The sequence below is a fragment of the Moschus berezovskii genome, chromosome 1, assembly GCF_049115385.1.
Source record: "Moschus berezovskii isolate FMDL1 chromosome 1, NW_MosBer_1.0, whole genome shotgun sequence".
Lineage (NCBI taxonomy): Eukaryota > Metazoa > Chordata > Mammalia > Artiodactyla > Moschidae > Moschus > Moschus berezovskii.
Window position 1 is genome coordinate 109,885,325 of NC_142460.1, and position 11,684 is coordinate 109,897,008.

Below are 11,684 nucleotides of genomic sequence, written 5' to 3' on the forward strand. Positions count from 1 at the left end.
TTCTGTGATGATAAACCAAGTTTTACTGGAACATAGCCAAGCTTATTCATTTATGGCTGCTTTTGCTCTGTAAGGGCAGATTGAGTTTTCTTACAGAGGCTGTGTGGCACAGTAAGCTGGAGGATTTATTTACTGTTGAATCCCTTATAGAAAGAGTTCACTGAGACAGTGCATGTAACATTCCTACCACATGCACCAGGTACTATGTGTTAACTGTGGTCCCTTTGACTACAGCTCTCACTGTGGATACATAGCAAACCCCCCAAATAATTTCATTTGGATCAAACTCAGGTCTGCATTGCAGGTAGACTCTACCGTCTAAGCCACCAAGGACTTCCCATTTCACTCTGTGTTTTTATATTGTGTTAGACTAATAAATCTGATGAGTTGTAAAAATGAATAAAATATAAAAACTATTCCTTTAGTAGTTAAATATTGAAGAGATACTATTTGCATTTATGGTGTACAATAATCCATTTTTATCAATTTACCATTTAAATGAAGAGTAATTCATATAGCACGATATTAATAGATTATACTGATACTTCAGTATTGTCTCTCATAGCTCCTATGGAATTAAGGTACCATCTGGGTTGAAAAAGACTGAAATATTTGTCCCACTGGTTGAGAGTCCATCAGAAAATAAAACAGTTCTTCAGGGTTACAAAGGACCACATCCCTAGCTTCCAGGGAGGCCTGAGATGCAGTTTCTGTCTCCTCCTACAGACAACACATTGGAGTGCTGGGGACTCTTCAATCTGACAGCACAAAGAGATTGCTTGAGAAAATACTGAAAAGTCACAGTTAGATGTTTTTACTTAACATAAGAGTTCTGCTTCATTTGATAATTTGGAAAGTTATTAGAAAACAGATAAAAGCAGGGACAAGCCAACATTTTATGGTAACTTTAAACTATAATCTATAAAAAAATTTTTGAATCACTGTGTTGAACATCTGAAGCTAATATAATATTGTAAATCAATTATACTTCATTTTAAAAGAACCAGATCATTTGTAATTTCAGGTCAGCTTATTCTCTTAATGTATCAGTGGAAACACATTGCTTTATAAAATACATGAATACACTTGCAATGAAATGAACTTCAGAATACATTTGATATGTCAAGACTAATCACATGTTAATGTAGATAAAAAGGGCACACATAAGACTTTCATAAATTTTAATCAGCAAAAGATGTAATAGGACAATGAACGTATTGGTCCTCATGTATTGGAGGAAGAGACTGCTAAGAAAGAAAACCTGTTCAGCATCCTAAAAGAGCTGTACATTCTCAGGAGTCATGACAGTGTCTCCTTTAAGGCAAGACTTACTCCATGGCAGCTGATTTTCTTACATTCTTCCATAATTAGGAAAAATAGTAAAATATACATTTAAAGAAAAATACTGACCCAGCAGAATCTACTTTATGAAATATAAAGTATCTGAGGGTTTTTTTTACATTAATATTTCTCCTCCTTGATAGCCTAATATATTTTCTCTAAAGTCTTGGCTCAGCCTACATTATTGTTACTGATAGCTACTCAGATTAAACAACAACTCAAAGTTATTGTCTGTGTGTCAGTTCTCAAGAGCATAATATACCAAAAACACTTGGCATTTCCCCACCTGAGCCAGCATGTTCTGCATGTTAATCTAAAAATAAAAGATACTGAAGTAACATGTATGTAAACATCTACCCACAGCAGATGCTCAGTGGTTGAGTCTGAATCCAGATCTATAAAAATAAGTGCCCTTTCAGGAATCCTTTGTAATCTCCAAGCATCAAGAAGCTCCTGAGTACTTGGTGCAACCCTCGGTTTTGCCTCACTGGGTCGCTGGTCTTCTATTATCGTAACGCTGCATCAGAGAGAATCTAATGCTGTATCCTAGTTCCTTTTCAGCAGCTGTCAGAATTCAGATTAGAGCAGTCATTACAAAATGTAACTAGTATAGCCACTGTGGAGAACAGTGTGGAGATTCCTCAAAAAACTGGAAATAGAACTGTCATATGATCCAGCAATCGCACTCCTGGGCATACACACCGAGGAAACCAGAATTGAAAGAGACACATGTACTCCAGTGTTCATTGCAGCGCTGTTTATAATAGCCATTACATGGAAGCAACCTAGATGTCCATCTGTAGATGAATGGATAAGAAAGCTTTGGTACATACACACAATGGAGTATTTTTCAGCCATCAAAAAGAATGCATTTGAATCAGTTCTAATGAGGTGGATGAAATTGGAGCCTATTATACAGAGTGAAGTCAGCCAGAAAGAAAAACATCAATACAGTATACTAACGCATATATATGGAATTTAGAAAGATGGTAACCTTAACCCTGTATACGAGACTGCAAAAGAGACATAGGTATATAGAACAGTCTTTGGGAGTCTATGGGAGAGGGTGAAGGTGGGATGATTTAGGAGAATGGCAGTGTAGCATGTATATTATCATATGTGAAATGAATCACCAGTCCAGGTTCGACGCATGATACAGGATGCTTGGGGCTGGTGCACGGGGATGACACGGAGGGAGGATATGGAGAAGAGGGAGGTGGGAAGGGGGTTCAAGGAAGGGAACACATGTACACCCGGGGCGGATTCGTGTCAATGTATGGCAAAACCAACCAATATATTAATGTAAGGTAATTTGCCTCCAAAAAAAATAAAATAAATAAATTTTAAAAAATGTTCCTGCTCTTGTCCTCTGCCTTAGCCTTTATCAAGTTTAGAGCTGAAAAGAAGAAATGTAACTGTTATACCATGCAAGTTAGGAAACAAGTTCAAGGGATTATCATCTATTAGGAATAACACAAAAACTTACGCACATTTTAGAATTATTTCATGCTGCAAAATATATGACATTAGCAATTATGAAAACAAACTTTCAGTGTAAACATTTTTATGTGGATATGTGTATGTATAAAGAGTCATCATAAGTACCCTCCTCTTTTTATGGAAATTCCAAAAATAAAACACTCAGGCAAGCACTACTGAGATAAAAGAATACATATCTGGAGTCTGGAAATTTTTTACCAACAGACATATCATCAGTCAGGTTCATACATCTATTTGCCATTAGAATAGCTAAGAGATCTGCTAATCATTTCAAACAATGTGACCGAGACAGAAAATGAAATTATATTTGATCATGGTTAGTACCTTTAGAACATAGGGTTTGTTATAGTATTAACAATGTGACCCTTTAAAGACAAAAAAGGAAAGCAGATGAAGTGCTGGATGCTCTCTGGATTTTACAAGTCTTTACTGTTTCATTATCATTTTAAAAAATCTCTTTGTTCATTTGATACAGCTTTTGTGAGAAATCACAAGTAAACGATGTCAGCATTTAATCAACTGGTGACATAAAGACGTCCTATGCTGCCTTGGGTTGCTTTGCAGCAAATCTTGGGCTTCCCACTTAGATAGGTCAGTGCCAACACCATGTTATGGGACTGTTACACAGCCCAAGGAACTGAACAGAGTCCAAGGTTTATGCTCTTCAACTGCTTCACTAGAACAATTGAAACCATTTTGGAATCAGAAGAATTTCATCCATGTGATAATAATGACTACAAATTACTGACCTCCTAATAGATAGGAAATCTATCATAGGAAATGTGCTCTCTCTATATATTTTCCATGTAATCTACACAACATCCCCATGAAGGTCCGGAGATTCAGCAAGTTGCCCAATATGACACTCTATTAAAAGAGTCAGGGCTTACCAGGTGGTGCAGTGGTAAAGAATCCAGATGCCAGTGCAGGAGATGCAGACATGCAGGTTCAATCCTTGGGTCAGAATGATCCCCTGGAGTGGGAAACGGCAACTCACTCCAGTATTCCTGCCTGGAGAATCCCATGGACAGAGGAGCCTGGCGGGCTACAGTCCATGAGGTCACAAAGAGTCAGACGTGACTGAGTATGCACACAATAATATCAGTAACTGAAAGAGTCAGGATTTTAAACTACCAAGCACGCTGTTCCTACTTCCTAAGATACCTTTTCCTTTCTATTTCCGCAACACTTTCTGTATACTTTAAAAACAACAAAAGTGTTCATTTTTATTATATATATATATATTTTTTTTTTTAGTGAAAAGTTACCAAAAGAAACGTCTCCCCCCTACCTGAGTCCCCAGTTGCCAAACCTCCTCTTCAGCGATGTTCTATGCTTCTACAAGTAATTATGTAGGTATACTCCCCTCTCTCCAATTTTTCTGATATAAATGGTAACTCACATTATGCCAGTGAATTTTAAAAAGCACTCTCCTTGGAAACTAAGATGTTTACTTTTGAACATTTTTATTTTAAAAAATTTAGTGGATAGTCTATACACAGGGCTAGAAACTGAAACAATCCGGAGTGAAAAGCAGGTCTCTTCCTCCAGTCGTGATATGCTTCAATTTCTCCCACCAGACTGAACCACTGTTACCAGTTTCTTTTGGAACCTTCCAGATATCTTCTTTTCGAATAGAAGCATGTATTTGTATCCCTTCCTCCCACTGTATTTTGTTTATTTACATAAGCAACCGCATACTGAACACATTGTTCTGCACCTGACTTCTTTCACTCAACCATAATATCTTGAAGATCATTCTATGTTAGTTAGTATAATTCTATCATAGTCATTTTCAACATCAGAATACTGTTACATGTATAGACCATAATTTATTTTACCAGTTCTCTATGTATGGACATTCACATTATTTCTTGTCTCCTGCTAGTGTGAAGAATTCTTCAGTGACTATCCTCTGCTGTGTACATATGTGAGAAAGGTTTTATGCAGGATAAATTCTCAGAAGTAGCATTGTTGAGTCATAGGGCATATGCATTTATTTCAATGGTAGTTGCCAAATTTCAGAGGTTGTACAGTTTACATTTCCTTACTAACATGTTTGAAAGTACACTTTTTCATCCAAACCTCACCAAACAAAACTTTATCAAACTTCTGTCAAGGTGGAGTTTCATTCCTTTATTAGCTGTATAGGTAGAGTTCTTGATTTTACGGATTAAATCTACTGTTTCACTGTGTACCAAACTCAGGAGTACATTTATGAGGCAAAATTCATTCACTCTGAATGACAAAAGCAAGGTGAACCTTTGATCAGCTAATTTATTTAGTACCTACTCTAGGCCAAGAAATGGGAATACAGGGATAAATGAGCCCTGGTTCCACTCAGGGACTATAACTGTCCCCACGTTTTGGTGAAAATGGCTTCAAGCACATTTCAATTGCTACTTGGAGAATGGATCCCAAATGCTCATTTAGTCACTCAGTCGTGTTTGACTCTTTGTGACCCCATGGATTGTAACCCGCTAGGCTCCTCTGTCCATGGGATTCTCTAGGCAAGAATACTGGAGTGGATTGCCATTCCCTTCTCCAGAGGATCTTCCTGACCCAGCGATCGAACCCAGGTCTCCTAATTGCAGGCAGATTCTTTACCATTTAGGCTTCGACTTCCACCAAAGCTTGAGAAGATGGCGGGTGGTGGGGGGTGGTAGTGGTGTACAACCCTTCCACTTGATGCCTTTTATCTTCACTCTGTCATATGAATAAGACAGTTACAAACAAAAGAGAAGGTATTTGGTATACCTAATAGGTGGGACTCACATTTTAATTGCAGTATGCTTGGTATCTCTAGCCTAGGAACAAGCTATAGGGTTTATGTTCTTGGTGAGTGGGCAGAAGGGGTTTTTTTGTTGTTGTTCTTTTTTGGGTGGCAAGAGAAGGATATCAAAGTTTGGTATTTTTTTTTTTTAACATATGAGAAACAGAAGAAACTAATTGTGAAACCATCAGTATTTGAAGATGATTCTAACAACTGCCAACTTCCAGCTTTCCCTAAATTGATTATAGGAAAGCCTTTATTTTGTGGGAAATTATTTTCATACATTCCCTTGATAGTTTATATAGAATCACACTGTACTACACTACTCTAAGATTGCTCACTTTGGTTATCAACTATCAGACTTTGATAATGTCAGTTCAGTTCAGTTCAGTTGCTCAGTTGTGTCCGATTCTTTGTGACCCCATGAATCACAGCACACCAGGCCGCCCTGTCCATCACCAACTCCCAGAGTTCACCCAAACTCATGTTTGTTGAGTCGGTGATGCCATCCAACCATCTCATCCTCTGTCATCATCTTCACCTCCCGCTCTCAATCTTTCCCAACATCAGGGTCATTTCCAATGAGTCAGCTCTTTGCATCAGGTGGCCAAAATATTGGAGTTTCAGCTTCAACATCAGTCCTTCCAATGAACACCCAGAACTGATCTCCTTTAGCATGGACTGGTTGGATCTTCTTGCAGTCCAGAGGACTCTAAAGAGTCCTCTCCAACACCACAGTTCAAAAGCATCAATTCTTCGGCACTCAGCTTTCTTTATAGTCCAACTCTCACATCCATATATGACTACTGGAAAAAAACCATCGCCTTGACTAGACGCACCTTTGTTGACAAAGTAATGTCTCTGCTTTTTAATATGCTGTCTAGGTTGGTCATGGAGCTTCCCTGGTGGCTCGGACGGTAAAGCATCTGCCTGCAATGTGGGAGACCCAGGTTTGATCCCTGGGTCAGGAAGATCCCCTGGAGAAGGGAATGGCAACCCACTCCAGAACTCTTGCCTGGAAAATTCCACGGACAGAAGAACCTGGTAGGCTACAGTCCATAGGGTCACAAAAGAGTCGGACACGACTGAGTGACTTCACTTTCCTTGGTTGGTCATAACTTTACTTCCAAGGAGTAAGCGTCTTTTAATTTCATGGCTGAAGTCACCATCTGCAGTGATTTTGGAGCCCAGAAAAATAAAGTCAGCCACTGTTTCCAGTTTCCCCATCTATGTGCCATGAAGTGATGGGACTGGATGCCATGATCTAAGTTTTCTGAATGTTAAGCTTTAAGCCAACTTTTTCACTCTCCTCTTTCAATTTCATCAAGAGATTCTTTAGTTCTTCTTCATTTTCTGCCATAAGGGTGGTGTCATCTGCTTACTGAGGTTATTGATGTTTCTCCCAGCAATCTTGATTCCAGCTTGTGCTTCCTCCAGCCCAGCGTTTCTCATGATGTACTTTGCATATAAGTTAAATAAGCAGGGTGACAATATACAGGCTTGACGTACTCCTTCTATTTGGAACCAGTCTGTTGTTTCATGTCCAGTTCTAGCTGTTGCTTCCTGACCTGCACACTGGTTTCTAAAGAGGCAGGTTAGGTGGTCTGCTATTCCCATCTCTTTCAGAATTTTCCACAGTTTATTGTGATCCACATAGTCAAAGGCTTTGGCATAGTCAATAAAGCAGAAATAGATGTTTTTCTGGAACTCTCTTGCTTTTTCTATGATCCAGCGAATGTTGGCAATTTGATCTCTGGTTCCTCTGCCTTTTCTAAAACCTGCTTGAACATCTGGGAGTTCACGGTTCACATATTGCTGAAGCCTGGCTTGGAGAATTTTGAGCATTACTTTACTGGCGTGTGAGATGAATGCAATTGTGTGGTAGTTTGAGCATTCTTTGGCATTGCCTTTCTTTGGAATTGGAATGAAAACTGACCTTTACCAGTCCTGTGGCCACTGCTGAGTTTTCCAAATTTGCTGGCATATTGAGTGCAGCACTTTCACAGCATCATCTTTCAAGATTTGAAATAGCTCAACTGGAATTCCATCACCTCCACTAGCTTTGTTCGTTGTGATGCTCTCTAAGGCCCACTTGACTTTACATTCCAGGATGTCTGGCTCTAGGTGAGTGATCACACCATTGTGATTATCTGGGTTGTGAAGATCTTTTTTGTATAGGTGATCATGTCACATGGGTTAAAAAGCCTCTGATTTTACTGCTTATACCATCACAGCTGCAACAAATCCAGGAGAATGTTTAGGGGTTCTAGACTCTGGGTGACAAAAGCAAGCAGAAAAATTTACAATGAAACTTTGATCCTTTTGTATTGTTCTGTCAGCTGTTAGAAGGACCCATACCATTCCCACTGTGCCAGCTGGGCTGCAGTAAGAAAGAGACTGCAATGCTCCCTTTCTGGTGACTGTCCCTTGGGACATGTGAACCAAGAGATTCTAAAGGGCTCAATGCAATATCCTTTCTGAAAGGTTCCTAAGAAACACTTGAGAATAATAGTTTTAATTGCTAGTTTGAAGCCTTATTCTAAAAACTTTACCTAAAATTGCTTTACTTCACCAGAGTTATCACCATGATCATAACCAGAACAATTAACTAACATTTATTAAGCTGTGTTTATTGCAAACTGTTGCCTCTGACTGTACAATAGTAATAAGGCAAAGAAAACCAGGAAACCCGACATAGCTTAACAAACGTATAAAGCAGATAAATACTGAAAGGGAACACAGAGAAATGAAAATGGTTGCACATGACTAGCAGAGTTATGTGTAGGTTTTTAAGTTTTGTGTCCCAAATTTGTTTTAAACATTATTGCTTTTAAAAACACATTTAAAATTTTACCCTAGGAACGTAATTTTACAATCCTAAATTTGGGTTTTAATCTCCAGGGTAACATTTTGGCATGCATTATTTCAGGCTTTTTTCTTTTGCTTATATTGTCTCTTTATCTCTAAATATATATAATTTATATAATTATAATATTTTTATTATAAAAATTTTATAAATATTATTTATCAGTTCAGTTCAGTTCAGTCGCTCAGTCGTGTCTGACTCTTTACATTATATAATATAAAAATATAAATATTATAAAATATAATATAATTACATATAGTTACACACAGTTCTATTTATATAACTTGACACATATAATATTTAACAAAGTAGCAACACACTATGTAAGTACACATTCTGTTCTGAAATGTGCATTTTTCACTTAATATATCTAGACACGTTTCCACCATTTTATACATATGTGTGTGTTAGTTGCTCAGTCATGTCCAACTTTTTGCGATCCCATGGACTGTAGCCTGTCAGGCTCCTCTCTCCATGGAAGTCTCCAGAAAAGAATACTGGAGTGAGTTTCCATTCCTTTCTCCAGAGGATCTTCGTGACCCGGGTTTCAAACCTGGGTCTCCTGCATTTCAGGCAGATTCTTTACTGTCTGAGCTACCAGGATTTACATACTTTTAAAAAATGATTGTTTAAAATAAGGGTCAGCAAACTATGACCAGTGGGTCACCCACATAGTCTTGTAAATAAAGTTTTATTGGAACACTTCATGCTTTTTTTTTTTTAAACTGAATGGAGCAAGTTCCTTGGTTGGGTTAATATATATAGACTGAGATAATAAAAACTTCACCATCACATTAGGTTAATGGGAAATGAAGGTCTTCTTAGTCCTGACAGGAGAAAAGGGTTTACTGTCATCCTCATTATGAACATGTTTTCCATGTTTTTTTTATTTCCATATTTTCTATGGACATTTTCGTGCTATAACTTCAGATTCAGTTCAGTTCAGTTCAGTCACTCAGTCGTGTCCGACTCTTTGCAACCCCATGAATCACAGCACACCAGGCCTTCCTGTCCATCACCAAATCCCGGAGTTCACTCAAACTCATGTCCATCGAGTCGGTGATGCCATCCAGCCATCTCATTCTCTGCCGTCCCCTTCTCCTCCCACCCCCAATCCTTCCCAGCATCAGAGTCTTTTCCAGTGAGTCAACTCATCGCATGAGGTGGCCAAAGTATTGGTAACTTCGGATCGAGTAGTGGCAAAAGAGATTTTATAGCCCACAACCCCAAAATATTTATTACTTGGCATTAAAAAAAAAAAGCCTTCAAATTTCACTGTAGGGATAGTGCATCATTAAGCAATTGCCTACTGATTGACATTTCAATCATTTCTAATGTTCTGCTGTTATAAATATTCATATAGATTAGATGATAGTTTGATCTCATATTACAGATATTTTGGAAGTCTGTGTCTTTGCACACTTGTGAATATTGACTGATGTATACAAGTTTAAAACTTTTTTGCATTGATATAATACATAAGTCATTTCTTTTATAATTTTTTTCTTTAGTATCATGCATAGAAAGGTGGATAGCTACTGGGAACTAGGGGTTTTTTGTTGTTGTTTTGCTTGTTTTTCAGCGAATCCAACCTGCTGTTGAATTCTCCAACATGTACTTGGATGACCCTGCTCATCCTTTTTCCATTTATATCAGGAAAATGGCTCAAAACGAGAGCAGGAAGGGGAGAGTAGCTGCCCATGACACAGCCACTCTGATTGTGCTCTGACTGATGGCTGAGTTAATCTTCCCAGGTTCTGGCTGAACTCTATGTCCAGGCTAAATACAAATTCTGACTGGCACACTGAGGCACACTCCCTGGGGTCCCACCTTCCCAATACTCTGCCCATGCCTCTAGCTAGCCAGGCACAGCTGAACTCAAAGAGTGCCAACCTCTCTGGTCTTCCTGAACTCTATACTTTTTCATGCTTTCCAAACTAGGCTCTCACCCTGGGCTGCAACTTTTTAATGTTTGGCCTGCCTTGTTTGTTGTGTGGTCACCAGCTCAGAAAGGCTAACAGAACCAATGCCAGATGAAATTCCCCTTCAAATAGTTCTCAGCGTATGGAACTTGGAATAATGTGTATTTGTTACTCAAGAAAAAAAATCCATTATTAAGAAAAATCCAATTAGCCCCCTGAAGATAATGCCTCGCATGTACTTTCAAATATCTAAATTACATCACACTATACTTCTAATACCATCCACAAAGAGATTTGCAGAAGGCAAGAGAGAGAGGAGGACGTGTCTATATTAACAAATTTAGCTTTTGCAACTAGCTATTTTTTAATTAAAATAAACTGATTCAGAAGACCTAGAGGATGCCATTACAGCATAATATTTACAGAACAGTGTGGAAGTTTCAATAAACTTTAAAAAATACTCTTTCATGAAGTTTATTAGAATTCATTGCCACAGGTTGTTTTCTTGATCTCCTAAGAATTCATTTTCTCACAAATTGTACAGAATATCTTGTAAAAAGTAAACACATGGAATAGTATTTCTAAAATGCAGTAATTGTTTTCTTTTATCCTCTCTCCTCTTTGTCATTTAGAACTCTTTTCTTTGAATCTTTCAAAGGATTTCCAATTTTCTTTGTAGACTGACAAAAATAACTTCGAATCACCCTGGAATCTGTGTATAAACATAGGGTCATTGCATTTCTTTTTGAGAGAATTTGGCTATGACTGCTATTAAATTTTAAAAATGAGGAATAGCAAATGATAACCTCTCATGATTTTGCCACCTAACTCCAGCCCTTGTTTTCCTGCCTTTTGAGACATTGGGATGTCAGAGTCTGGATTTTCCCTTAATCGTGTTTTTAGATGGTGATTAGTTTTCTAATACTGCTGTAACATTGCATCACAAAATTGATGGTTTAAAAACAACACAAACTTGTTCTCCTATACTGCTAAAGGTCAAAAGTCCAAAACTGAATCTTATGAGGAATAAATCAAGGTGTTCACAGCGCCATGTTTCTTCTGGAGGCTCAAGGGAAGAACCCATGCTTTGTACTTCTCAGCCTCAGATGTTGCCTGCAACCCTTGGCTTATGGTCCCACATCATTCTGATTTCTGCTTCTATCAATACATCTCTCTCTCTGACTCTGACACTCCAACCTCTGTTTTATAAGGACTCTTGTGATTATGTTGTGCTCTCCTAGATAATCTAAAATAATCTCCCAGAATCAAGATCCTAACCTTA